The 25,439-nt window shown below is 55.7% G+C and overlaps 1 protein-coding gene across 9 annotated transcripts in view; it reads left to right on the top strand.

Moving 5' to 3' along the window:
- The first annotated feature begins 10,872 nt into the window (after nucleotides 1-10,872).
- PRRC2B (proline rich coiled-coil 2B) overlaps nucleotides 10,873-25,439 on the top strand; it is an 83,064-nt gene continuing 68,497 nt past the window's right edge. For 8 of the 9 annotated variants that reach the window (XM_062207357.1, XM_062207353.1, XM_062207352.1 and 5 more), the window contains exon 1: nucleotides 10,873-10,979. The gene's annotated coding sequence lies outside the window, so the exon portion shown is untranslated. The remainder of the gene's footprint in view (nucleotides 10,980-25,439) is intronic. The other variant, XM_062207350.1, reaches the window with a different exon arrangement.

Raw genomic sequence — 25,439 nt, 5'->3', positions numbered from 1 at the left:
GGAGGAGCATGGTGGGGGCAAGTGGCACGGAGTCACCACACAGACCCCGGGACCGGGTGAAAGAAGGCCTGAGAGGAACAGCCAGCAGACTCGTTTACTTCGCTTCTACAGCAGCTTATATAGCCAAGACAGCCAATCCGGTCAAGGGGCGGTCTATGCCCTAACCAATCACAGCCTGTTGCCAGGCAGTTTCTGAAGCCGTCCAATCACAGCCTATTGTCAGTCAGGCTCTGTTGTCGTGTGGTTTCTGAAACTATCCAATCACAGCCTGTTGCCAGGCAGTTTCTGAAGCCGTCCAATCACAGCCTGTTGTCAGTCAGGCTCTGTTGCCGTGTGGTTTCTGAAACCATCCAATCACGGCCTGTTGCCAGGCAGTTTCTGTTGTCAGCAGCCATCTTGGCATGACCTTCTCACCTTCTCATTCCACCACACAGGAGTAGAAGGCCCTGCCTTCCTGGATTGTACTGCAAGTGAGAGTGGACATGAGTCCTGGTGTCTTCCTGCCGTCTTGGGGCCAGAGAAAGCACTGATTTCCACCATCGGTCCCAGGACATCCATCCCAGGTCCAGGCCTGGCAGGCCGGAGGACTCACTGAATCACAAGTCCTACTCTCGCTTTGCTTCAGCGGGGGACGCGCTTGAGGGTCGGGGTCTCCCGCTTCTCGCCTGCCAGCCCTCAGCACTCTGCAGGGCCTTGCCAGTGTAGACGGTCTCTACCTCAGGCGTTTTGCCGTCAGATGGAACATCTTCATTAGGCTTCATGCGTGCGGGTTTGTTTTCCGACTTTACATTTTTAACAAAAATTTGTTTGAGAGACAGAGGGAGAGAGCGTGAGAACACCCATGTACTGGTTCCCTCCCCAAATGTATGCAACAGCCGGGGAAGGGGAGGGGGCAGAGTTTCTGGGAGCCGGAAACTCAGTCCAGGTCTCCTCCATGGGTGCCGGAACCCAGTATTGAAGCCATCGCTGCTATTGTGCAAGGTCTGCGTCGGCAGGAAGCCGGGGTCAGGAATCAAACCCAGGCGCTCCAGACGGCACGTGGCACCTTAATCTCTAGCCAAACTGCCTCCCAACCAGGAGGTTTTGGCGAGGCATCCCCAAATCTTCCCTTTCCTTTATCCAGATGCTGCTCCTCTGTCTCCGCCCCCTGAGTCTGAGCCAATCCCGGGATTTCCTTTGATTGATAGAGCACCGCTGGAGGACCCCCAAGAGGCCCACCACTTCCTCTTTCTCTGCTTGGAGCCCAAGGCCATTGCACGCTGTTCTGCTGTGGGGAGAGAGGCCAGGTAGAGGACCTCGGAGAATGAGAGAGCTGCAATGGTTTCAGTGCTTGTCCCCCTGCACTCATATGGAGTTTAGTCCTCAAAATCTTTTAAAATTTCTTATTTATTCTTTTTCTTTTTTCTTTTTTTTTTTGAAAGGCAGAGTTAGACAGTGGGAGAGAGAGAGACAGAGAGAAAGGTCTTCCTTCCATTGGTTCACCCTGCAAATGGCTGCTACGTCCGGCGCACTGCGCTGATCTGAAACCAGGAGCCAGGTGCTTCCTTCTGGTCTCCCATGAGGGTGCAGGGCCCAAGCACCTGGGCCATCCTCCACTGCCTTCCCAGGCCACAGCAGAGAGCTGGACTGGAAGGGGAGCAACCGGGACAGAATCTGGCGCCCTAACCGGGACTAGAACCCAGGGTGCCGGCGCCGCAGGCGGAGGATTAGCCTAGTGAGCCGCGGCGCCGGCCAAAGATTCATTTTTATCTATTTGAAAAGCAGAGAAACACACAGAGAGAAGGAAAGCAGAAAAGTATCTTCCATCTGCTTGCTGATTCGCTCCCCAGGTGCCTGCACTAGCCAGGGCTGGGCCACGCCCAAGCCAGGAGCCAGGAGCTCAGTCTGGGTCTCATACTGGAGTGTCGGGGGCCCAAGGACTCCGGTTACCATCTGCTGTCTCTCAGGGTGCACATGAGCCGGAAGCTGCATGGGAAGTGGAGGCAGCCAGGCCTCCAAGTACCCAAGTATCCAAGTACCCAAGTACCCAAGTATCCAAGTACCCAAAGCAGCAGCTTAACTCTCGACGTCACAGCACCTGCTGCTAGTCCCTAAAATCTTATGTTAATGCTATGAAGAGGAGGGAAATATGGGATGCAGGTGTCTTTACTGCTAGGCCGTATGCCCAGCCCTGGACACTCTTTTTGCTTCTCTTGTGCTATGGTCTGGCTATGGTTTGACTGTCCCCAAGTGTTCACACGGGGGATGCCTGGTTCCTGTGGTGGTGATGTTGGGGAGATGGCGTGGACCATTGTGGGGTGGAGCCTGCTGGGGGGAGGGCCTCAGGTCAATTGGGGATATGCCCTCGACAGGGATTAAGGGAATTCGCAAGGGATCCTGGTTAGTTTTCCCAAGAGAATTGTTATCAAACCAATGAGTCTCTCTCCCCACCTTCCTGGGTGGAGGGGTGACAACTTCCCCCACATGTGCTTTGGCCAGGATGGGTAGACCCTCACTGGAGGCCAAACCCACGGGGCTGCCAGAACTTGGATTTGGGAGCCGCCGGAAGTGAAGCAGCCAGGACTCCAACCGGCACCCATATGGGATGCAGGTGCTGCAGGCTGGGGCTTTTACCCGCTGAGCCACAGTGCCCGCCCCAGTCACCTTGTTCTGCTGAGTCTTGAACCAGCTGATGGAAGGTCTCTCTCTCTCTCTTTCTCTCTCTCTCTCTCTCTCTTCCTCTTTCTCTCTCTCGTCTTGGTTTTTGTCTTCTTTGTTCAGTAACCTCTAAATACGCACTGTAGGTTGCAAGGTGTGTGCCGGGGAACTCAAACCACGAGCGATTCAGTGATGTGTGGTCCCATAGTGGACACAGGTATATAATGAGAGGAGGCCCACGCTCAAGTCAGGCTATGATGCAGGGAGGAATGGGGTGGGCTGGACGGGGCGACCCATGAGCCCTCCCCACAAGGGAGGTGCCTAGGAGCTGAGCCACAAAGTGAAGAGAACGAGGAGGACGTGGGGGGGGGGCAGCACTTGGGCCCCTGCATCTGCGTAGGAGACCTGGAAGAAGCTCCTGGCTCCTGGCTTTGGATCGGTGCAGCTCCGGCCATTGTGGCTATTTGTGGAGTGAACCAGCGGATGGAAAACCTTTCTCTCTGTCTCTCCCTGCCATTGTCTGTAACTCTACCTCTCAAATAAATAAATACAATCTTAAAAAAAAAAAAAAATAGGAGACCATGTCTGGCCAAGACGTGTTTCAAAAAGACAATTACCAGGGCTGGGGTTGTGGTGCAGGGGTTGATCTCCCCTTGCAAAGCCAGTCATTTCCCGCTGCTCCACTTCCAGTCCAGCTTCCTGCTAACCTACCTGGGAAGGCAGAGGAAGATGGCCCAAGTGCTTGGGCCCCTGACTTCCACATGGGAGACCTGGATGGAATTCCGACCTCCTGTCTTCAGCCTGGCCCAGATGTGGCCATTGCAGCCATCTGAGGAGTGAACCAGAGGATGGAAGACTGATGTCTCTTTCTCTGTGTCTCTTCCTTTCTCTCTGTCACTCAGTGTTTCAAATACATAAAATAAGTCTTTTTAAAAAGTCACAGATAAAGAACATTTCAAGTATCATGTGAAAATGTTACATTTTAATGTAGCCAAAGACAGGGACCACATTTTTGGGGAAAATAAAATTATATACATATACTGTACATGTAAAATTGCTAATAGACAATGAGTGGTTGAAATCCCCACTCTGGCTCAGTTTTGGGAGCTGTTAAGAGCTATCTCCACACAGGCAGCGTTGTAAAATTCCTAATTTTTTAAAAAATATTTTATTTATTTATTTGAGAGGTAGAGTTACAGACAGAGAGGGAATGACAGAGAGAAAGGTCTTCCATCCATTGGTTAACTCCCCAAATGGCCGCAACAGTCAGAGCTGGGCCGATCCAAAGCCGGGAGCTTCTTCTGGGTCTCCCACGTGGGTGCAGGGGTCCAAGTGCTTGGGCCATCTTCCACTGCTTTGCCAGGCCACAGCAGAGAGCTGGATTGGAAGTGGAGCAGCCTGGACTTGTAACCAGCGCCCATATGGTGGTGCAGTGGGTTAAGCTGCTGTCTGAGATGCGGGCATCCCATGCGGGCACTGGTTCAAGTCCTGGCGGCTCCAGTTCCGAGCCAGCTCCCTGTCAATGCATCTGGGAAAGCAGCAACTGGGGACGTCCCAAGTGCTTGGACCCCTGAACCCACGTGGGAGACCCGGATGAAGCTCCTGGCTCCTGGCTTCAGTCTGGCCCAGCCCTTGGCCATTGCGGCCTTTTGGGGAGCCAACCAGTGGATGGAAGATGTCTCATTTCGCCTTTCCCTCTCTCCCTATAACTCTGCCTTTCAAAATAAGTAAGTAAATAAGTAAATAAATCTTGTTTTAAGAAAGGAAAATAAAAACAAGAAACAAACCCACGCTCCTCAGCCTCCCCCTGCTTGGCTCCATCCGCGACTGCAGCTCTGGTTAGCTGCTGTGTCCTCGGTAACTCCGATGATATGACATTCCTTTGCAGGTCCTCCCTCTGTGGTGGGCAGCCTCTGGGGGCTGAGTGACCCCAGGAGCCCTGGCCCAGCCCCAAGCCCTGCTCTCTCCTTCTTCCTACCTCTGCCAGGAGTCAGGAGTTTCAACCTGGTCTCCCACATGGTACAGGGCCCAAAGGACTTGGGTCAGCTTCCACTGCTTTCCCAGGTTAATTAGCAGGGAGTTGGGTTGGAAGCAGAGCAGCTGGGACTTGGATCAGTGCCCACACGGATGCCAGTGAACGCGGTGCACCACAGCACTGGCTCTGGGAATGATAATTTTCTTTGATGTAGTAGATTAAGTAAAACGTTCAGTCACCATTCTGTATCTGGGAGTGCGCTGGTTCTGGGACTCCTTATGGATGCCAAAATTCAAGGATGCTAAGCCCCTGATATAAAAAATGTCATGGTATTTGCATGGAATCTATGCACTTCCTCCCATATACCTCAAATCAACTCTCTCTATACTTCCACACTATATTATATACCTAGATATCTAGTAAATGTAAATGTTATGTAAATAGCTGTTATACTCTATGGTTTAGAAAATAATGACTGAGGTGGGGGGAAATCTACATGATCAGTGCAGACACGATTTATTTAAAATATTTCTTATTTTATTTATTTGAAAGAGAGAGTTACGTAGAGAGAGATAGAGACAGAGAGAGAGGGCTTCCATTCACTGGTTCACTTCCCAGATGGCCACAACGGCCGGAGCTGCGCCGATCCGAAGCCAGGAGCCAGGAGTCTCCTCCAGGTCTCCCACGCGGGTGCAGGGCCCAAGCACTTGGACCATCCTCCACTGCTTTCCCAGGCCATAGCAGAGAGCTGGACTGGAAGTGGAGCAGCCGGGATGCAAACTGGCCGCTCATATGGAATGCCAGCACTGCAGGCCAGGGCGTTAACCTGCTGTGCCACAGTGCCGGCCTCGACACAATTTTTTTTTTTTTTTTTAATTTGACAGAGTTAGCAGTGAGAGAGACAGAGAGAAAACTCCTCCCTCCGTTGGTTCACCCCTCAAATGGCCGCCATGGCCGGAGCTGCGCCGATCCAAAGCCAGGAGCCAGGTGCTTCCTCCTGGAATCCTATGAAGCTGCAGGGCCCAAGCCCTTGGGCCATCCTCCACTGCCCTCCCGGACCACAACAGAGAGCTGGACTGGAAGAGGAGCAGCTGGGACTAGAACCTGGTGCCACAGGCGGAGGATTAACCAAGTGAGCCATGACACCAGCCCCACAATTTGTTTTTAAACGTTCATTTTTCAGCTACTTGAGAGAGTGACAGCGAGAGAGAGAGACACAAACAGAGATCTTCCACCTGCTAGTCCACTCCCCAAATTCGCCCAAGAGTCAGGGCTGGGCCAGAGGCCTGGAACTCCATCCATGCAGGTGGCAGGGGTCCAAACACCTGAACCATCATTGGCTGCCTCTCAGGATGCCAGTGGAGCTGGACTGGGCGCAGAGCAGCCACGACTCAAACCAGCACTCTGATACGGGATGTGGGTATCCCTGCTGCACCACAGGCCTGCCCTGCCCTGGATGCAATTTTCTGTTCAAATATTTTCCATCTGCAGTTTATTGAATCCATGGATACGGAGCCTGCAGATACGGAGGGCTAGCTGCATTATTTATTTATTTACTTATTTATTTATTTATTTTACAGGCAGAGTTAGTGAGAGAGGGAGAGACAGAGAGAAAGGTCTTCCTTTTCCGTTGGTTCACCCCGAAAATGGCTGCTACGGCCGGCGCGCTGTGCCGATCTGAAGCCAGGAGCCAGGTGCTTCCTCCTGGTCTCTCATGTGGGTGCAGGGCCCAAGCACTTGGGCCATCCTCCACTGCCTTCCCAGGCCACAGCAGAGGGATGGACTGGAAGAGGAGCAACCAGGATAGAATCTGGCGCCCTGGCCGGGACTAGAACCCGGGGTGCTGGCGCCGCAGGTGGAGGATTAGCCAAGTGAGCCGTGGCGCTGGCCGGCCAGCTGCATTATTACATTAGTTTTTCATCTTTTTAAATGTGGTCACTATGGCATTTAAAATGAGCCATGTAGGTGGCTTTTTGTCTAGGAGTTAAGCACCCATACCCCATACCAGAGTGCCAGGCTCCGGCTGGCTCCTGACTCCAGCTTCTTGTGACTGGAAGACCCTGCGAGGCAGCACGTAGTGGCTCAAGCGCTTGGGACCCTGCCACCCAGGTGAGAGACCTGGGTCGAGTCTTTGGCTTCCAGTTTTGGCCTGCCTCAGCCCCAGCCACGGGGCTTTGGGGGAGTGGACTAGTGGGTGGAAACTCTGTCTCTCTCTCTCTCTCTGTTTTCAGTTAATAAAAAATAGACGACTGATGTGGCTCGTGTTATATTTTATTGGATGTCTAGAAGACTCGGGGTTTAGCTAGAATGTGTGACCTTGACCAAGTCGTTCAAGCTCCTGAGGCTGTCTTCTTGGCTTTAAAGTGAAGGCATTTGACACACTGGACGAGCTTTCTTTTCTAACGTGGTGTTTCCTGCTTTGTCACCACTCAGGAGCGGAGGGGCGTGGGCTTTACCCAGGGTGCTTATCTGGCTGCTTTGCCAGCTGTGGGCTGCTGGGGTCAGAAGCCAAGTTTAACCTCAGTCTGCCAGGCTTTCGATCACCGTGTAGCGAGCGCTTGCTGTGTGCCCAGCTCTCTTCTTGGCTTGGGCTCCCACACTGAGGAGGGAACTCAACAGCTGTCCACAGGTGCAAACCCCGAGGCACCCAGGAGACTGACTCCGTGGCTGGAAGCCACACCAGAACTAAAACCTTGGGATATGCACTTGCGTTTGTTTTCTTGCTCCAAATGTACCACATCTGCCTGGTCCGGCGCCCGGCCCCAGAGCCTGGCATGAGGTGCCCTGGCGGGAGGTCCTCCGTGGCTTCTCTCTGAGCCACCAAGCATTTCACTGGCCTCTCTGCATGGTCCTCACCCGGGCCCCAGAGTAGGAAGAAGAGTTGGAGGTGAACACCTGGCTCCTGCCCCCCCCCCTCCCCACCATTTAACCCTTTCCTAGCTGTGCTGCCCGCAGGGAGTGTCCTTGTCTTAACCAGTCTCCTATTGGGGCCATAACATAGCATCTACCGCACAGCTTTCTCAGCTCTGGGGTGCAGAAGTGGACGAATGGGCCAGAGGCGCTGGTTTCCTTCTGCGGCCCTGTTGCGTGGGCAGGGGAAAGCTGGGGGAGAGTCCATTCCCGGCCATCTCCAGCCTCCAGAAGCTGCCTGCATTCTTTGGTGTGAGGTCCTGCATCACCATTTCATTAATCAAAATGACCGCTTCTGGGGTGGGTGTTGTGACACAACAGGTTGGGCCACCGCTTGGGACGCCTGCATCCCGTGTCAGAGTGCCCGCGTTGGAGGCCTGGTTCCACTCTGCTCTTGCTTCCTGCTGATGCTCCTGGGAGGCAGCAGGTGGTGGTCCACCGACAGAGGAGACCCAGACGGGAGTTCCTGATTCCTGGCTTCAGCCTGGCCCAGCCCTGCTACTGTAGCCATATGAGGGAGTGAACCAGAGGATGGAAGACCTCTCTCTCTCTCTCTTGCCGTGTCTTTCAAGTAAATAAAATACTTTTTTAAAAAACGACAACTTCTTCATCAGACACATCTCCTGCTCTGAGGCTGACCCATCTGCCTCCATCTTGGGATTCCAGGGGCCCAGGTAACCTGGGATGATGTCCCCAGCCCAAGATCCTCAATTTAGTCACATCTTCAAAGTCCCTGTGCCACCAAAGGGGACGCGTTCACAGGACCACGGATTAGAGCTGGAGGTACGTCATCACGCCTACTACAAGCTCTGCCTACAGGGGCCAGCTTTGTGCCCACACGCCATTTCGGAGTTGGGTTGGAGTGCCTGCGCCTGCTCCACTTCGGATCCAGCCCCCTGCTAGTAATGATTGTGGGAAAGCAGCGGGGAGCCCGGGGAGGCTGGACAGCCTGACCCACGATGACCCGCGGTGGCGTGAGCTCGGGAGACACGACGCAAAGTGAGCTGTTGGGGCAGACGGGGAGGGGAAGTAGTGCGGATTTGGGGATAACGCTGGAACATGGTCGGCCTGCTCCTCCTGCCCGGCTGTGTGGCACCCAACCCTAGGCCTGGGATCCACGGGGACAAATGCCCTTAACCCGGATCAGCCGACTCTCAGCTCCGGGGGGAAACGCCCCGAAGACGGAGGGGAGCTGGCGGCAACGCCAGGCCCCGGCTTTCCATTTTTTGGTCTTCACTTTTATATATATTTTTTCTAACTGCCAAGAACTGTCTAGAAGCAGCAGAGGCGCCCAGCGCAGGCCTTTTGTCTTGCATGCCCACACACACTCGGGAGAGCCGGCCTCGCATAAAGTATCCACGCGGTGTCACGACCCCGCTTCTGACTCGAACCACGCACGCCCTCTGCCTCCTCCCCGGCACGCAGCACACAACACACGCCTCCCGCACCGCCTCCCGCACCGGCGGGCGGGGGCGGGCTCCGGCCCCTCATCCCAACCCCCTCCTCCTCCTCCTCCTCCTCACCGGGACCTACCCCCACCCGCACCGCCCCGCCCCGCACCGGCCCGCACGGCCCTCCTCAGGCCCGCTCCCTCAGGCCGCCGCCCCCCTCAGGCCCGCCCCGCCCCCTCAGGCCGCCCCGCCCCTCAGGCCCGCCCCCTCAGGCCCGCATCGCCCCGCTCCCTCAGGCCCGCCCCGCCCCCTCAGGCCCGCACCGCCCCGCCCCCTCAGGCCCGCCCCGCCCCGCTCCCTCAGGCCGCCCCGCCCCCTCAGGCCCGGCCCCCTCAGGCCCGCACCGCACCGCACCGCCCCCTCAGGCCGCCCCCTCAGGCCCGCCCCGCCCCCTCAGGTCCGCTCCGCCCCGCCCCCTCAGGGCCTGCCCCGCCCCCTCAGGCCGCTCCCTCAGGCCCGCCCCGCCCCCTCAGGCCCGCCCCGCCCCCTCAGGCCCGGCCCCCTCAGGCCCGCACCGCCCCGCTCCCTCAGGCCCGCCCCGCCCCCTCAGGCCCGCACCGCACCGCCCCGCTCCCTCAGGCCGCCCCGCCCCTCAGGCCCGCCCCGCCCCCTCAGGCCCGCTCCCTCAGGCCCGCACCGCCCCGCCCCCTCAGGCCCGCCCCGCCCCCTCAGGCCGCTCCCTCAGGCCCGCACCGCCCGCCCCCTCAGGCCCGCACCGCTCCCGCCCCCTCAGGCCGCCCCGCCCCCTCAGGCCGCTCCCTCAGGCCCGCCCCGCCCCCGCCCCTCAGGCCCGCCCCGCCCCCTCAGGCCCGCACCGCACCGCCCCGCTCCCTCAGGCCCGCCCCGCCCCGCCCCGCCCCCTCAGGCCCGCACCGTCCCGCCCCCTCAGGCCCTCCCCCCACCGTCCCGCCCCCTCAGGCCCGCTCCACACCGCCCCTTCAGGCCCGCCCCGCCCCCTCAGGTCCGCACCACCCCCGCCCCCTCAGGCCGCCCCGCCCCCTCAGGCCGCCCCGCCCCCTCAGGCCCGCCCCGCCCCGCCCCCTCAGGCCCGCTCCCTCAGGCCCGCACCGTCCCGCCCCCTCAGGCCCTCCCCCCACCGTCCCGCCCCCTCAGGCCCGCTCCGCCCCGCCCCCTCAGGCCCGCCCCGCCCCCTCAGGCCGCTCCCTCAGGCCCGCCCCGCCCCGCCCCCTCAGGCCGCCCCGCCCCCTCAGGCCCGCCCCGCCCCCTCAGGCCCGCTCCCTCAGGCCCGCACCGTCCCGCCCCCTCAGGCCCGCACCGCCCCGCCCCCTCAGGCCGCTCCCTCAGGCCCGCCCCGCCCCGCCCCCTCAGGCCGCCCCGCCCCCTCAGGCCCGCTCCCTCAGGCCCGCACCGTCCCGCCCCCTCAGGCCCGCACCGCCCCGCCCCCTCAGGCCCGCACCGCCCCCTCAGGCCGCTCCCTCAGGCCCGCACCGTCCCGCCCCCTCAGGCCCGCACCGCTCCCGCCCCCTCAGGCCGCCCCGCCCCCTCAGGCCGCTCCCTCAGGCCCGCCCCGCCCCCTCAGGCCCGCCCCGCCCCCTCAGGCCCTCCCTCAGGCCCGCCCCGCCCCGCCCCCTCAGGCCGCCCCGCCCCCTCAGGCCCTCCCTCAGGCCGCCGCTCGCGGGCGGCGCGGCAGGGGGCGCTGCGCGGGCCGAGGCTGCGGGCGGCGGCGGCGGCGGCGGCGGCGGCGGCGGGAGGAGGCGGCCGAGGAGGCGGGGGCGGTGGCAGGCGGGGGGCGGGGAGCCGAGCGCGGGAGGCAGGCGCGCGGCGAGACACAGGCTCCGGGGCGCCAGCGAGCGGAGAGCGAGCGAGCGGAGAGCGAGGAGAGCGAGGAGCGAGCGACGAGCGTGCCCGGGAGGGAGGGAGCGAGCGAGCGAGCGACAGCCGCGCCGCCGCCGCCGCGCAATCCGCCGCCATCCCGCCGCCCCCGCGCCCGGCCGCCGCCCCGACCGCCATCGCCCTTCCCCGTGGCGCCCGCGGAACCAGACCAGGTGGGCCGGGGGCGCGGGGCGGCGCGGGCCGAGCGGGCCGGGGGCGGCGGGAGGGCGGCGGCGGCGCTAAGATGGAGGCGCCGCGGCCCGGCCGGGCTTTGTCTGCGCGGCCGCTGACTGACGCGCGGGCCCCCGCGGCCCGGCCGGGCTTTGTCCGCGAGCGCCGGGGGCCGCGGCCCGGGGGCGGCCCGGCCGCTCGCCATTGTTGGCCTGGGCGCCGCGCGGGGTCCCGGGGCCGCCCTTCCCGCGACCGAGAGGCCTCCGTGGCCTCCCCGTGAGCGGGGCCGGCGTCCCTGCCCGGTGCCCCCCGCCCCCATCTTGCTCACTCTACAAAAACGCCGGGGTCGCCGGGGCCCCGCAGGCTGGGGGAGGGGCGGGCGCGGGGCCGCCCCGCGTCGCCCGAGCTGGGGGGTCGGGGCCCCCGGCCTGCGTGCCCGGGTGGCGCGGTCAGGAGCCGCCCCGGACGGCGGCCTGGGCCCGAATGCGGGCACCACAGGGTTATTTGGAAAAAACACTGAATGCTCTGGGCTGAAAACGTCTAATAAACAGGATGTCGCTGCGCGGGGCCTGCCAGATGGCTTTTTTTTTTCCTCTGCTCTCCCCCCCTTAGCTAAAAAAAAAAAAAAAAAAAAAAGCCCAGCGCTGCTGGAAACGGGGGGCCTCTCCGGAGGGGCTGGCCTGCGTGAGATGGGAAGGGATTGTTCCGTCCGTTCCTTTCTCTACATACCCCGGGGGCGGGGGTTGCAGCCCACCTGGAGGCGAGGGGAGGCGGTGTTTTCCTGGCGGCCGGGAGCTTGCAGCAAGTGGGAGAAGGGGGGCTGGGGCGGCTCTCTGGAGCGTGTCATTTGCTAAATGGCTGCCTGGGAGAAACCTTCCAAGCCTTTGGGTTCCAAGTCTGTTAAACTTCGCCCCTGGGCTTTTTTATTTCTAGTTTTTAAATTTTTTTTTTTTTTTTTTTGCTCCTCTGTCAGGTTTATTGTGCATTTGGTGGTGCGTTCTGCGTTATCATCCGGTTTGGGTTCTGTCCCCATCTCTGAAGTCCTAGAACGGGTGGGGGTTCTTTCTCTCCGGCTGCAGCCGGTCAGCCATGTCTGTGCACAGCGCCTGTGGTGTCAGGGGACGCTGGGGGCGGCCCCGGGCTCTGCGGGAGCCAGTCCCGCTCTGGTCACTGTGGCTGTGTTATGGAGAAAGGTAGGGACGCCGTGCCTTCCGCCTTGTCTGGTTGGGAGAATGGTAGAGGGCCTGGGCGCACAGCCGCTGCTCTGCTCGGTGAGTTGTTCCTTGTACGACTGTTTGTGTAGCTGCTGAGGTCCCAGGACAGATGTTAGCCACTGGGCTGCCACCCACGGGGCCAAGCCGTGCTGTGGACGCCACAGGTACTGGCCTAAGGCACGGGCAGGGAAGAGGAATTCAGGGCACAAAACATCATTGGGCCCTTTTTCCGTGCCGGGCAAAGCAGCATTTGGAGCTGAGAGCTTGGTAGACCTGGGGGTGTGGTCATGGGTCCCTGTCTTTGGACCTGGGGTCCTGGTCCCTTCAAAGTCCAGTCCTAGAGCTGGGTTTAAGGCAGGGCCAGAGACCCCCAGGACGACGTGCAGAGGCCCGAGGTCCAGCCTTTTCGGGGTAACTGCTTTTCCGTGGGGTTGACAGTTCGGGGGGGGGGGGGGGCTCTGCTTGGACAGGCAAGTGTGTCTCTTGGAACCCGAGCCGGGGTCTGGTCCTCGCCGGTTCTCTTACGGGAGTCTCTGAGCCTTAGCGCCCGAATCTGTGAGATGGGAGTATTTGGGCCTACCTGGGTGTCTGGAGGCTCTTGGGAACTTCCCGGCAAGATGTGTAACAAGGTGCTTCAGCCCACAGGACCGCAGGAGGGGGATGAACAGCAGGAGGGGGATGTTTTTGTTGGGTCCCTGGCCGCGTCCTCCAGGGTAGGTGGAACTGTGACCTCCCCGCTCCACATTGTGTGGCCAGCTAGTGTGTTGGGGTCATGGTTGTTGTCCTGCCGCCTGGGAACACCAGAGCGGCTCAGAAGGGTCGGGGAATTCAGCCAGAATCTGGTGTCTGCTGCCTGTTGGGCAGAGGCTGAGGCCGGCTTGGCCGCCGTGAGGGCTGGGATCCAGCTTCCCTCCGGGTCAGCCATCACCGTGTTGGTAAACAGCCCTGGACACGGGCTGGTGTGCAGTTTGGTTCACTTTGGCTTTCCCACAGTCTAACTTCTGTGGCCCGCTCCCCGGGCCTCCTCTTAGCCCTTCGTTTACCTTCTTGGTCGGCTCCTTCGGACTGCTGTGTTGGCTGGCTGGTTAGGGAGGGCGACGGCGGGCTGGCCCTCCCCCGAGCTCCCTGCATACCTGTGGATTTAGTTGTCCACTGCTGACTGCGTGGCCCCTGTCCCCGCTGTGGTGGGGGCCTGCCATGGCCTACCGCGCCCTGAATCCCCCAGGCCCCTGTGGGCCACTTGGGCGAGAGGAAAGCCTGGGGAAAGAGGGACCAGACATTCTTGGGAGAGTGGAATTTCAGGAATGGCAGGTCAGAACCGGTTCCTGCCCAGCTCTGCTTTGGGCTTGGCTGAGGGATTTTTTTGTTAGGCCTTTTGGTTGGCCTGTGAACTCCTCCCAGCCCCTTTTGAATTTCAGTTCCCTTTTTCCCCAAAGGATTATTTTATTGTACTTTCAAGTGTGTGTGGTTTCTTCTTTTCTTTTTTCTTTGCACAAAGTACTGACTCATGCTGCTAATGGCTGTGTGCTGGCTTTGTGTCTCATTATTCTGCCGTTTACGATTGATTGTTTCTGTGTTGGTTTCTATTTCAGACCAGAACAGGCGAGGTGGGCCAGTGCACGTATTTCTAAATTGGATGAGCTGCTCCACCGTCAATATATGTCTCTTGTTATGGGCAGGCAGATATTAAATAGGGCCTTTCTATACTAGGTTTTAAAACAATGCATTTCCCTCTGGAAAAATTAGTGTCCAGCAGAGACGTCTGTTGGGCTTTGTGAGCTGAATCTCACGTTTTTGGTTTTTCAATACAATTTAGAGTTCTTTCTGGGACTTGTTCAGCCTCAGGAACCTTGGTTGGCACAGCCTGTGAGGATGGAGATGACAGGGGCGGGAGGTGGTGAGGCTCTTGGTGAAGTTGCCCGACATCAGCTGTTAGGCGTCCTCCGCGGACGCCTGCAGACCTGGACGTGGTGTGGGTGGTATCACTGTCCCTGTGGATGGCTCAGGGGAGAACGCTGCCCTGGGAGAGAGGTTTGCCTTGGTGACTTGAGCCAGAAGTCTGGGCTGAGCTTTGTTCTCGGCTGTGCTTGTTGATTTTCCATGTGACCCACGAAACAGCCCCTGCCGGAGCTGAGGGCCCGGGTGCTGGTGGGGTGCCGGCACCCACGCTGGTTTGTAAGGCTGTGTGCACGCGGGAGGCATCTGGGGCAGAATGAAGTCTGTCTCAAGTTGCTGGTGGCCTTCCCCGTTCTCTTCCTCCCATCCAGAAACCACGAGCCTCCCCTGCCAGGTGCCGCGTACGCCATGCTCGCTGTGCTCGCAGCCTGTGTCATTCTCATCTTGCAGCACCATTATTTGCCGGCCCGAGTGCAAGGCCCTTTAAGTACGTTTCCCCTTGTTGACAAAAGGGATGTTTTCCCTGGAAAAAAAATTGGAAAAGTAAATAAAAATACAATAATCTCTCCATCTAGAGATAACTACAGTAAAAATTCTGATATGTTTGCTTTCAGAGTTGGAACAATGCTGTATATACCAGTTGATGGTTTCCTGTCTCCTCTTAACATTGCAGTGTTTCCCCAGTTACTGGGAACATGATTTTTCTATGGTTGCACATTGCAGTCAACGTGGTTATGCCGTGGTTTGTCCATCCTCTGCTACTGGACCTTTAGGTTGTCACAGCACTCTTGTCTCTCTTACAGACAAAACCCCAGGGCGCCCTGTTGGGGTTACCTCCCCGCAGTGGAGTTTCCGGGGCTCCTTGTTGAGGTCTCTTACACACAGTATCCATTTTCTCTTTGAGTCCTTGTCATCTTCCCGTCTTGAGCCCAAGGCAACTTCTTCATGAGCTGCCATGTCTGGGTGTCTGGGTTCCTTTGATGAGTGTGGCTTAGAGTCCTCCATTTACTGGGGCAGGTCTGGACAAGTCTCTGAAAAACACTTGCTGTTCCGGGCACATAGAGGTGTGTGCACGCTGCTGGCACTGCTTAGGGCCTGTGGTGCAGTACGGAGAAGGCAAGCCCTTTCTTAGGGAGGCTTTGGGGCCCCTTAGCCCCAGTGGTAGCCATGATTCTCCCCTAACCTGTTGTTGAGGTCTTCTGTCGCTGGTTCACTTCCCAGATGCTGCAAGAGCCAGAGCTGAGCTGAGCCGAAGCCAGGAGCCAGGAGCTTCTTCCGGGTCTCCCACACAGGTGCAGGGGGCCCAAGTGTGTGGGCCATCCTCTACTGCTTTCCCAGGCCACAGCAGAGAGCTGGCCCTTAAATACAGCTTTAAAAAAATTTTTTTTTTTTAAATTTGAAAGAGTCACAGAGGGGGCTGGCACTGTGGTACGGTAGGTTAAGCCTCTGCCTGTGGCACTGGCATCTCATATGGGTGCCAATTTGAGTCCCAGCTGCTCCACTTCAGACCCAGCTCCCTGCTGATGGCCTGGGAAAACTGAAAGATGGCCCAAGTGCTTGGGCCCTGCACCCATGTTGGAGACCCGGAAGAAGCTCCTGGCTCCTGGCTTCAGATCAGCCAGCTGTGGCCGTTGTGGCCATTTAGGGAGTGAACCAGTGAGTGGAAGAACTCTCTGTCTGCCTCCTTCTCTCTCCATAACTGTGCCTCTCAAATAAATATATAAATCTTTAAAAGAGAAGTTGGGAGATCTTTCATCTGTCAGGTTCACTCCCCAAATGGCCACAACAGCTGGGGCGTAACCAGGCTGAAGCCCGGAGCGTAGTATTCTGAGTATCCCGTGTGGGCTGCAGGGGCCACCTTTGCTGCTGCTTTCCTAGGCGCGTGAGCAGGGAAGTGGATTGGAAGTGGAGCAGCTGGGACATGAACCGTTGCTCATTTGGGATACCTGTGTCAGGTGTGGCAGCTTATCTTGCTGTGCTACAATGCCAGCTCCATAAATACAGCTTTTTAAAAGATTTTTTATTGTGATAAAATATGCATAACGAGATATACTATTTTGAAGTGTGTGTTTGAGTGGCAGTGAGCTCGACAGTGTGTGCAGCCATTGTCAGTCTCTCCAGAGCCTTCTCATCTTCCCATTCCCACGGAACATCAGCTCCCCCTCCCCTGTCCACCCCTGGCAGCCCCTGATCTACTCTCTGCCTCTGAATTTGGCTACTCTGGGCCCTCACATATGTGGGGTCACACATTTGTCATTTTGTCTGATTTATTTAATTTAGCATTCTGTTTCCAAGGTACGTCCACATTGTGGCATGTTTCAAAATTTCGTGTTTTTTTTTTTTTTTAAGATAGGTCTATTTAAAAGACAGTGACAATGAGATCAAATATAGGCTTTTGAAGACTTACTGATTTATTTGAAAGAGCAATAGAGAGAGATTGTCCATCCACTGGTTCACTCCCCAAATGACCATAACAGCTGGGGTTCGGCAGGCCAAAACCCGGAGCCAGGGACTCCATCTGGGTTTCCCAGGTACTTAAGACATACATTAGCAGGAAGTGGATCAGACGTGGAGCAGCTGGGATTCACGCTGGTGTTCTCAAGCAGTGGTTTAACCGCTGTGCCTCAACACCCTCCCCTCCTTCCTCCTCCATTTTCTTCTTTTTTTAATTTGAAAGAATTACAGAGAGGAAGAAACAGATAGAGGTGCTGGTTCATTCCCCAGATGGCTGCAGTAGCTGAGGCTGGGCCAAGTGGAAGCCAGAGGCCAGGAGTTTCTTCTGAGTGGCAGAGGCCCAATCACTTGGGCCATCCTCTGCTGCTTTTCCCGGGCCATTAGCAGGGAGCTGGATTGAAAGTGGAGCAGCCTGGACTTGAACTGGCGCCCATAGTGGGATGCCGAGCCACAGCGCTGGCCCCACCTCCTTCCTTCTTAAGGATAAATCATGCCCACCATATTTACATTTCACATTTTGTTTACCCATCTTCTGTCAGTGGGTGTCAGTGACTTTTGTCTGTGACTTGTCCTTTCCCTCAGGGAGGGAGGGAGTGCGCCAGGAGGCAGAGTTTTCAGTGTGTGCTGGGTCTCACACAGGACACTCCTGGTAGCAGTGTGTGCAGGCCGAGTTCTGCTATGGAAGAGGGGCTCCTAAGAGCCCACGAAGAAGGCAGGCCCAGCTCAGGCTAGGGATGCATGGCCAGGGGAGGCGTTCTGGAAAATGTAGCATCTCTTGAAAGTAGTAAGCTGAGCCCTGGAATATTAAACACGTGTTTCTGTGTTGAAATCAGAAACACATGGCCCCTGAAGACAGCTCACGGGTCGGTCTGCTTTCCAGCGTGCAGAGGCCCCTTGAATGTGAGCATTATGCAAGTGCTGTCGGGCGGGAGAGGAGGGCAGATGGCGGCTGTGGCTCCGGGAGGCCTGAGCTGACTGTCCCGACGTGCTTCGGGATCCTGTCTTTGTCCAGAGCCACGGGCTGGATTGCCGCAGGAGCTCCTGGAAAAAGGAGGTCACCTCCAGAGCTCTTTCCATGGTTCCTTTGTGTCTTCCAGAGCTTTTTTCGGCAGGTGCTGTTTACATACGGTTCAGAGCTTAAAGAACAGCTCTGTTCCAGGCGGACAGAAAACAGGGGCCTGTCTGGGAGGGGCCCCGGCATGGGACTGAACGGGCTGTGTTGAGAGCAGGACTTGTTCCGAAGCATAGCGCGGAATTTTCTGGGTTTTTCCCCTTGATAAAAATGTAAGTGTAAAAATATGTATACTCATAAAAAGAAAAGAAAAGCAAGCGTCCAAAGGAAAATGAAAGCTCTCTTCTCTCCACCTTCTCAGGCAGTAACCGCTGTTTATGGTTCAGTGTGTTTATCCTTCCAGGCTCTTGAGCGCACACGTAAATATGGCTTCATGTAGGTAGGTGTTTTAAAAAACAAAAATGAGGATTGCGTTTCCAAACATATCATAAGCATTTTCCATAGTGTTTATTAGGGTTTGAAAAATATGCAAGTGTATAAAGAAGAAAACAAAAATAGCTCCTATGGGGCCAATTATTCCCAGTTGGTGATGGGGGGGGGGAGGTAAAGATTATTTTATTTAAAAGGCAGAGTTACAGAGAGGGAGAGAGAGAGATCTTCTACCTGTTAGTTATTCCCCAAATGGCTGCAGTGGTTAGGGCTGGGCGAGGCTGAAGCCAGGAGCTTCATCCAGGCTTCCCATGTTGGTGCAGGGGCCCAGCACGTGGGCCATTCTCTGCTGCCTTCCCAGGGAGTGGATCGGCCAGGACATCTGCAGGTGGTGGCTTAACCCACTGTGCTGCAGGATGGAGGGCTGTATGAAGATACAGGCTCACCCCCAGTCCCTCTGTAAGGAGGCTAAGGTTTTGTGATTCCTTCCAGAAAAGACGCATTCTCCACTTATTTGTATTCTTAGGCGGTGTGACCCTTTCACATGATGAAATGTCTTGGCGTGTTCTGTGACAGCACGTACAGATGGATGACGTCATCTGTTTTAGCAATGCAGAGTCGTTGTGGGTATAATGGATTTATCCTAACTGGTGGACATTTAGGTTATTGGTAATTTTGTGGTATTACCTAATTTTGGTACAGTTGTGCCCAATTTCTGTTGAAAAGCAGTTTGTACATAATCATGTATGAGATTGTTTCTGCAATATGAACTCTTTAGTTGAATAACATTTTGGTAAGAGTTCTACTAAATTCTTCAAAAACCTGTGTATCAATTTGTACATAATAGTGTTAGAGCATTTTTTTTTTCCCCTAAGGTTTTTTAATTGAAAGAGCTGGAGAGACAGAGAGAGGGGGGTCTTCTATCCTCTGGTAAACCCCAAATGGGTGGCAAAAGCCAGGGCTGAGCCAGGTCAGAGCCAGGAGCCAGGAGCTTCAGCTGGGTTTCCCAAGTGGGTGGCAGGGCCCCAGGCACTCGGGTCATCTGCTGCTGCTTTTCCCAGGCTATTAGCTGGGTGCTGGATTGGAAATGGAGTCGCTGGGATGTGAACCGTTGCCCGTGTGGGGTGCTGGCCTCAAAGACCATGGCACTGGAGTGTTTCTGAGCCGTGGCCCATCTGAATGAAATATGCTTTTTGGGTCACTTTGAATGTGTACGTTTCCCAGTCAACGCAGTCACTGCTTCAGGATTGCTGTAGTCATTGTATGGGCTCAGGTTGTGATTGTGTGGCACTGTCAGGGAAGCAGTAGCTCTAATCACCGGGGTCTCCAGCGCAGAGGTGTCTGTGGGCGGCTTCTCAGGCGAAGACGCCGTGGGGACTGGAGGGGCACTGCAGACAGACTCACAGGTAGCCGCATCTAGTCTGAGTTTCCCTGTCACCTGCAGTAGAGTGGAGGCAGCTGTTTCCTTGCAGCCTGCGGCGTGAGCTCTCCCTCCCCACAAGGCCCTGAGTGTTGACACTGCTGGCATTTCTTCCTGGTGTATCGGGGTTTATGTGGGGGCTGCTTGTCTCGTGTCTGATAATGGCCGACGTGCAGTCGCTCAGTTTCCCATTCAGTCGCTTGGCCTCTGGGCTCCAGCTTTTCCCTTCTTTCCACTTAGTGAGTAGATGAAGAGCCGGGGTGGTATTTCATCAGACGCGGTTGGAAGGATCTGTGCTCTGCCAAGATGAGTGCCCAGAGGAGACACGATTTGGAAATGCACTGCTGTGGCCCTCTGGGTTGCTGTTGTTAGCTGGGAGTCTACGGGGAGCTTACTAGGGGAGGCAGGACCGCCTCGCCCCTCTGCCCCTCCCCCTGGTGGACAGCAGCTCTCTTTGGCAGGTACTGGCTGCAAAATGCAGCACCCCACAGTGCAGACCCTAGCTTTGGGGTCAACTGCCTTCAATCCAGATTCTACCACTTCTGAGCCTAGTGACTGAGGGCTAGTTTTTTAATTGTCTCCAGTCTTTATTCTCTGCGTGTGCATAATGTGTTAGCAACACCTTCATAGAACTTGGGAGAGGATTCAGAGGGCCCTGTGTTGGAGTGTTGTTTATAGGTGCCTGGTGCAGGAAGCAGGCTCTGGAGAAGCAGTAGCTATTAATGGTTGCTGGCTTTGGCACCACAAGGACCTGGGGGTTTGGAGTTGGCGGGTTATACACTTGGGGCTTGTTTATTTACTAGATGTTGGGCTTCTAATTGCGTGCCAGGCTCTGTGCTACATGCTGGAGACTTAGACCCAGAGCAGGTGGCTTGTGCCCTCAGCTCCGGGAGCTCAGATGCCTTAACCACAAGGGCCTTCTCGCGGTGCGGGCGCCTGGGAGCTCTTTGTGTCCATCTCTCGCCCCAGTTAAAGGCCACTGCAGATGTGTTTTCCAGCTAATGGGGCGTCTGTCACTGACCGCTCCTGCTGCACTTTGCGGAGTCCGTCCCGATCTTGGAGAGCCTGAGGTAAGTGTCTCGGAAGGAGTGAAGGCAGCTCAGTTAAGGTCGTGTGGGCTCTATGCTTTCCACCACCCACACCTCGCCGCTGGAGGACTTGGGACAGTAAGGATGGGCCCTGTCTCAGCACTGCTGTGCGTATGGACAGATTCCTGGGGTGCGTTTAGCCCAGTGCCAAGAACCTTGTCAAGTCAGGAGTGGTGTAAGGTGTTGATTTCTGCATTGCTCAACCTACCAAGACTAGCAGCAACATAACAGTAACAGTACAGGCTTGTTTCAAGAATCCCAGCACTCCCCAGGTGCACAGTAGAGCATGAAGGTCGTCCCCTCCTCCCTGCTGCTGTGTCCACGGCTAAGAGATGACTGCTGCTGCTACGGAGACCATTCTGTTTCCCAACTGGTAGGGATATTTTAGCCATGTAGGAATTCCAGGCCTGAAGCGAGGAGAGGTGAGTGTTTCACGGTGGGCTCAAGCGAGCAGGCTGAGGCTCCCTAGCATCATCTGGCAGCCTCCTTGCTGTGCTGTGCTGTGTGCCTATCCTGGATGGGTTACCGTGGTGTTGGCCACACTCAGTGGTGCTGGCTCAGAGAAGGTCAAGCTTTATTCGGTGTTGTGGGGAAGGTGGGGGCTGGGCCGAGTGGGCTGTGTGCCCTGTGGTGTGACAGTGCTAGGGGGAGTGCACAGCACAGTCTGTATATGGTGGGGGATAGGGGTGGGGCAGGGCAGGAGATCTTGTAGCATGTGTGTTCATTGTGAATAATCAGTGACTAGTTGGTGTGTTCGCAGTGAGGACAACGTTCCTCTTTCCACCTTGCTGAAATCACGGGGTGGCATACCTGTGAATGCCCCTAGGGAACATCTGGGCATTATTTCGGGGTTCACTCTTTGTTCTTTCAGACCCGATCTTGTCTGCTTAGTTCCCCAGGGCCTGTCGTCGTTGGGTTTCTGTAGTGTCTGAGGCTTGGAATAGAAATAGTGTGTGGGTTGTTGGAGATCATGTAACCGCACATAGCCCTCTCAGCCCCTCCCCCCACCTTCAGTATCTTTGGATTTATTTTTCTTAAAGAGAAGGTGGGTTGTGGGGGCTGCACTGTTGAACACACACCCCAGGGCATGGGGCTCAGTTCTGAGAGGAGGTACTGGAGCAAGGGAAAACACAGTGTGACCTTGGCCTGTCCTCACCTCCTGCCCTGCATGGAGGGAAGGTAGTGAGCTTCAGCGTTGGTTAGGAGGCTCTTCTGCGGCTGTGGTGGGTTTCAGTCACCTGGCTAACAGGTTGGGTTGCTTGTTGTGAAGGAACATCCTTTGGGGCTGCCCTGTGGGAGCGGTGGTTCCAGAGCGGTGTGTTTTGAGTAGGCTGTTGTTCTGCGTCCCCGTGGCGCGTCTGGGGCCTGGGGAAGCGATCACAGTTCTCCCTCCTCACCTCTCTGCCTTTCCAGTTCCTTGCACACAAACAAGCTGTTCTTTTAGAAATGTCAGATGGTATAGAAATACTGGCCCAAGTGTAATAAAGATGCAAGTACTAGAGTGTTGGTTGTAGCACTGCTTATCGTAATGTACATGTCCATCCCCAGGGCAGTGGGTAAATAAGCTACCCCTGCGTGGGGGACTGCTGATAGGCCTTAGAAAGATCAGAGTAGCCGTGCGTGTTCTGAGAAGGATGACCAGTGTGTGAGAGAGGTCCGGAGTCCCAGCACAGTGCAGAGTCCTTACCAGACCACAGTGCTGCTGGTGGGCTTATATAGCCGAGGGGAAGGCAAGGCAAGGTCCTGCCAGATTAACAGAGGTTACCTTTGAGTTGGATTGATTGGTCTTGCACGTTGAATTGATCGCGCTGACTGTATTAGTAACATGTCCGAGTTCCCAAGGCAACGGTTACCCAGGTGAGTCACCTGAATTTAAAAACTGGCATACCTGAGGGGAGTGGTATGGGCAGGGACCAGACAGCTGTGCGCCGTCGGTTCTTTCCTGGCAGGGGCTCAGACGGATCCACGCAGAGTGCATGGCTCCTGGTGCTGGGGCCTGGTTGGTTCATAGAAATCAGGTCAGTTCAGTCGTTGGGCCTTGGTAGTGTATCTGTGGCTCTTGGGATCTGCTTTGTTCATCTGGCTCGAAGGAACAGTCCAGCATAAATCCACCTGCAGTTTCTGTTCTCTGCCAAGTCGGATCTTGCAGTGAAGAATGCAGATTTGTTTTGTTGGCGTTTGTAAAGTACTTCTCGCTAGCGATTTTACTATTATTTGGAGGTAGTAAGGGAAGGAGAAACTGAAATAGAGCTGTGCATGTCTGTGTTAAATTTTGAGGCTGGAGTAGGAGGCCTGTGTATGGCACTTCTTTCCAGTGCCCATCCCTAACTGGGTAGTGAAGTGAAAATCTACCCCCTCCTCCCCCGTAACTGCATATTCAGAAGGGGAGGAGGCCAGTAACTGCAGATTGCAGATGGGATTCTAGTCAGTCCTCAGGCTTCAGCCTGGGCATGTGTGCTTGTGAGGTGGGTGGGGGTGTGGGTTTTACCAGACTGCAGTGCCAGTGCCAGCTCAGACCCCACCCAGACCTTCACGTCCACCACAGGCCCTGGGGGCACTGGCAGAGCCTGGGCGTGCTGTGGGCATTTGTGGTCATTGCCTGGGGCCCACAGAACAGACCTCGTAGTCCCAGGAGCAGACCTTGTATTCGTAGTGCCCCTTGAATGCCCCACACTTCCCAGCTGGACCTGATGTCTGCTTGAACTGGGTTCAAGTTCAGGGTTTTCAGCTCTCTGACTCCAGTCATTTAACCTTTTTTTTTTTTTTTTAAGATATTTATTTTGTTTATTTGAAAGAGTTACAGAGAGAGGTAGAGAGAGAGAGGCCTTCCATCTGCTGGTTCATTCCCCAGGTGGCCACAACGGCCGGAGCTGTGCCGATCTGAAGCCAGGAGCCAGGAACTTCTTCTGGGTCTCCCACATGGGTGCAGGGGCCCAAGGACCTGGGCCATCTTCCACTGCTATCCCAGGCCACAGCAGAGAGCTGGATCAGAAGAGGAGCAGCCAGGACTAGAACCAGTGCCCATATGGGATGCCAGCCAGGGCGTTAACCTGCTGTGCCATAGCACCGGCCCCCAGTCATTTAACCTTGCTGAGCCACGATTTATTTTCCTTTCTTTGAGTTTTTGTTGTTGTTGTTGTTGTTGATGTTAATTTTTATAAGGCAGAGTTAGAGACACAAAGAGAGATCTATCTATTAATTCACTAGTTCACTCTCCAAATGTCTACAATGGCCGGGGCTGGACTGGGCTGAGGCCAGGAACTCCCTCTGGGTCTCCTACATGGGCACAGGGGCCCAAGCACTTGGGCCATCTTCTGCTGCTTTCTCAGGCCATAGCAGAGAGCTGGCTCTGAAGTGGAGCAGCCTCCAATTGAGCAGGTGCGCATACAGGATGCCGATGACCCACTGCACCACACTTCCAGCCCCCAGCCATGATTTCTTGCACATAAAACGGGAGAACTGACACCTTTCTTTCAGTGGTTTAGTTATGTTTTATTTCTTGTTTCAGAGGACTCCAATTTTTAAATTCTTTCTTTCTTTCTTTCTCTTTCATTTATTTGAAAGACAGAGTTACAGAGAGAGGTAGAGACAGAGAGAGAGGTCTTCCTCTGCTGGTTCACTCCCCCAGAAGCCACAACAGCCGGAGCTGTGCTGATCTGAAGCCAGGAGCCAGGAGCTTCTTCCGGGTCTCCCACGTGGGTGCAGGGGCCCAAGTACTTAGGCCATCTTCCACTGCTTTCCCAGGCCACAGCAGAGAGCTGGATCGGAAGTGGAGCAGCTGGGACTAGAACTGGCACCCATATGGGATGCTAGCGCTTCAGGCGAGGGCATTAACCCGCTGCGCCACAGTGCCGTCCCCCACTGTCTCTGTTTTCCTTCACATTTGATTTGTCTTTTTTTATGACTTCTCAAAAATGCTTAATTTGCTTTTTTTTCTACAAGGAATTTAAAGCTTTAAGTTACCAGATTTCCTTTAAACACAAATTTATCTTTGTTTTCAAAGTTTTTTGTCATATTTTCTTTAGTTTTCTGCAGCTGTGTTTTTGAATTCCTCTCTGATTCAGAGTTTTTAAAAGTGAATTGTAAGATTTCCAGTGGTTGGTCATTTTTGTTTCTCCTTTTGCTGTGGAGGTTTTTGCTTTTGAGAACTTGAGCTGTGTCTAGGAGTCACTTGTGAACATGTCTGCTTGCATCTCTTGGTCCCATCGTCTGTGGGTCGATTCACCTGCTGGCTCTGAGGTGCAGAGATCTGTTTTTTCTCATATTTTGTATTTCTGATGATTTTCTCATTTAAAAATTGTACTGTCTCTCTATAGATCTGTGTCAGTTACATTTTCATTGTGGGTTGTACCCCCTCCCCGGCCCTCATAAATCTCTTCTTACCATTGTATTTGTGAGCTTCATCCATGCAGCTATATTAACTTTTTCTCATTGTTGAGAAGTTTAGTTCTGTGGATCTGTTCATGCATACTAGTAGTGATCTACTTTAGTTTGTTTTCATGTAGTTCCCACAAATAACGCTACCGTTAGTGTCACCATACATGTCCTCCGATGCATTGTGTGTGTGTGTGTTGGGTTCGAGTATATGCCCAGGAAGCAGTCACGCCCCCTTGCCATGTGAGTATGGTCTTTGCGCTACTCACTTGCCGGCTCTTGGCATTATGAAGATGCCACTTCTCTCCAGACTGATGTCCGGATTCCATGTCATTCCAGTCAACATCCCCAGCAGGCTCTTTTTTTGTTTCGTTTGCAAATCGACCAGCCAGTTCTGAAATTTATATGAACGTGCAAAGGGCTAAGAATAGTCAAGGCGTTCTTGAAGGAAAGAACAAAGCTGAAGGAGGGGTCTCCACACATCAAGGCTGGATGAGCGCCCGGGCAGTTAGGGCAGGGTGGTGGATGGGCTGAGTTATGCTGCACGTAGAGAGTTTATGACAGAGGTGCCATGC

The sequence above is a fragment of the Lepus europaeus genome, chromosome 12 (genome assembly GCF_033115175.1).
Source record: "Lepus europaeus isolate LE1 chromosome 12, mLepTim1.pri, whole genome shotgun sequence".
NCBI classification, from domain to species: Eukaryota; Metazoa; Chordata; class Mammalia; order Lagomorpha; family Leporidae; genus Lepus; species Lepus europaeus.
This window is presented reverse-complemented; position numbering and strand designations above follow the sequence as displayed.